At 41.2% G+C, this 2,826-nt stretch overlaps 1 pseudogene; it reads right to left on the bottom strand.

Annotated features, from left to right (window-relative positions):
• Positions 1 to 2,474: 2,474 nt before the first annotated feature.
• LOC111729037 lies at positions 2,475 to 2,591 on the bottom strand (annotated as a pseudogene).
• Positions 2,592 to 2,826: the final 235 nt, after the last annotated feature.

The following is a 2,826-nucleotide window of genomic DNA, read 5'->3' as shown; positions in this document are numbered from 1 at the left end:
CAATTAGGTCACAGAGTTCTCCCCACTCAAAACTTCTGTTAACTGCCCATAATAATTAAGGCAAATTGAAGCTCTCCGACTGTGTCTTCAGGACCATATGCGATCTGGCCTCTGCCCTCCTCTCAGACCCATCCTGTCTCTCGTCCTCTCCTTCACCCTGCTCTTGCCATGTCTTTTTTTTTTTCTTTTTTCTCCATATCTTGAAGCTTCAACTTCCCTTCCATCTTAGGGCCTTTGAAGTATGTATTCCCTCTGCCTGGAATGTTCTTCCCCCGGCCAAGGTCTTCACGGGGCATCATCATTTTTATTCTGGTTTTAACGTCGGTATCAACTCTTCAGAATCTTTTTTGATTATTCAAACTAGCTTAGTCCTTCTGTGTTATGTTATCCGTGCATTTTTTTTTGTTGTTGTTGTTCATTTATCACCGGTCTCCTTTACTAGAATGTGAGATCTGTAACAACGTGGACCTTGTCTGTTGGGCTCAGAGTGTGCCCAGTGCCTAGAATAGGGCCTTGTGAATAGCAGGCACCCAATAAATAGTTATCTTGTAAATGAATGAGCAAAACTGACAAAGAAATTTTCCTGAGTGATACAGGATCAGGATGTTTTAGGTGTGGCCCTATCAGAAGTTAGGGGATGAGGCTGAATGACTTACTGGAGGTTTATTTTTGATCTATAGTCTGAGCTTCTGAGTTCTCAGATATTTTCTGAGGCCTAATGTCTGTGGTGCTGTTAAATGTACTCAAACAATGACAGCCTCTTATCTTGAGGACGTAGGAGACTGACCTCGTTCTCAGCCGATCTGATCAACTGAAAAGCAAAATGTACCGTTAATTTTAGGATCCATTATATGTGACATTTTTGTCTTGCTAAAGGTTAGGGGCCAATAGGAGAATTGGAGAAGCTTGCTAACTGATGTATCTTTATGCACATTTGGAAATTAGTTGGCACAAGGGACAGTCTGAGTACTCACCCATATTTGGGTCTAGGTCTTGTTGTCCAGGAAGGGCTGATGTCTGTGCCGTGTCCTGTCCTCAGTCTCTAAAATGTCTTATTCGTGCCTCAACAAAGGGCAGGCATGATTCACACCGGGTGAATCCCTGAACCTCACAGACAGGAGAAAAATGCAGAGTCGTGGTACTGAGAACATTTCTCAGCCTTAGTTGTCAGTGCTGGGACCCACTTCAGCACATTTGTGAAATGAACTCTGCTAAGGCTAGGTCAGTGACACCATAAAAAAAGAGTTTTGTAATTAAAAAGTCTTTTGGGATCACTGGCAAGATGGCCTTCTTCTTCTTCTTCTTTTTTTTTTTTAAAGACCAAGTCACTTAAAGAAGTAAACTCGATAGAAGTTATTTCCTCACATCACTTTTACCCATCAGTCAAAGGGAAGGGAGCCGGGCTGGGAAGAGACGCCACTTGAGACTCTAAGAGGCAGGTTTTAGAACTCGGCCTTTGCTTGGGAAGCCGTTTTTCACCTGACGAAGGCATCTACACGGCGACTTCAGCAGTCCGTAGAGTTCGATCATCTACAGCGAAAGATAATAGGATTAGAAAATAAGGTACGGATGAAACAGCTCATTGGGAAAGTCCTACCTTTTGTGAACAGCTATAAGCCTTACTATTTTAATGTACCAGATGGATGATAGTGACTTAAAATATTATAATAAAAGAAAACAATCACCTTCACCAAGTTACATATCCAATGTGTATTTTATTGCATTTGACTCATCTGGGCCTCAGAAATTAGATCTTACTGGCTGTTTAATAAATTAGCCCAAATATCCCCAAACCAGAGACAAAATGAATGAAGAAGGAGCGAAAGGAGCATCTGGGTTCCTACTGGTGTTCTGAGGGGAAGCAGTGGTTTTCATGAGCCATGCTGTAATCATAATGGCCAGAGGAGCTGACTCGAATTCATTCTCTCTGTTGACTGGAATGCAGTTAGGGTCCATAAGGAGAGATTATCCTATGGGAGGAGTTTTAAATCAGAAACTTGCTGGTTCCTTCTGACAGTCATTTGGAATTACCAGGACCATACACATACTCACAGAGCAAAAATGACCACATAACTCAGGGGACAGCGTAGAGAGTGTGCGAGCTGGAAGACCTCAGAGAGCTTCTAACCTGAGCTCCTCCCCGCTTTACCAACAAGGAAACCGAGATCAGAAAGGGTTAAAGGAGGTACCAAGTGCCACACAGGTAGTTTACAACTAAGTGAGGACTGACTAGTACCGAGTGTGATGACTCATAGTCTTTCTAGACAGAATGAAAAATTAGAAAAAAATTTTTTTTCAGTTTTATTGAGAAATGATTGACATACATCACTGTATACAGCATGATTTGATATACATATGTCGTGAAATAATTATTGCAATAAGTTCTGTTAACACCCATCATCGCATATAGATACAACATAAAGAAAAGAACGACGAAAAAAGTTTTTCATCTTGTGATGAGAACTCTTAGGGTTTAAAAATGATGGTTAGATGTCACGAAGTAGGTGGCAGTGCCTTGACTGTATGCACATTGTCAGGCTCTTCCATCCTTGTCAAGGGGAGTGCTAACCTTCTCTCCTTTCATGCAACACAGAATTATTTCTAATGCTTCTTATATTGCCTCTTAAATACTGTCTTTCTACTATGAGGTGGTATAGGTAATGAAAGAGCTATGGTGTCAATTTAAACGTAGGATCTTCTACTCTTAGCTGCCTGTTCTTGGGTAAATTATTTAACCAATCTGTTCCTTGATCTTTGGAAAGTATAAATGTGGGCAGTGGTGAGCTTTAGAGACACTCTATGCAGAGAACAGTATACAGTAAAAAC

Source organism: Pteropus vampyrus, unplaced genomic scaffold, assembly GCF_000151845.1.
Source record: "Pteropus vampyrus isolate Shadow unplaced genomic scaffold, Pvam_2.0 Scaffold243, whole genome shotgun sequence".
Lineage (NCBI taxonomy): Eukaryota > Metazoa > Chordata > Mammalia > Chiroptera > Pteropodidae > Pteropus > Pteropus vampyrus.
This window is presented reverse-complemented; position numbering and strand designations above follow the sequence as displayed.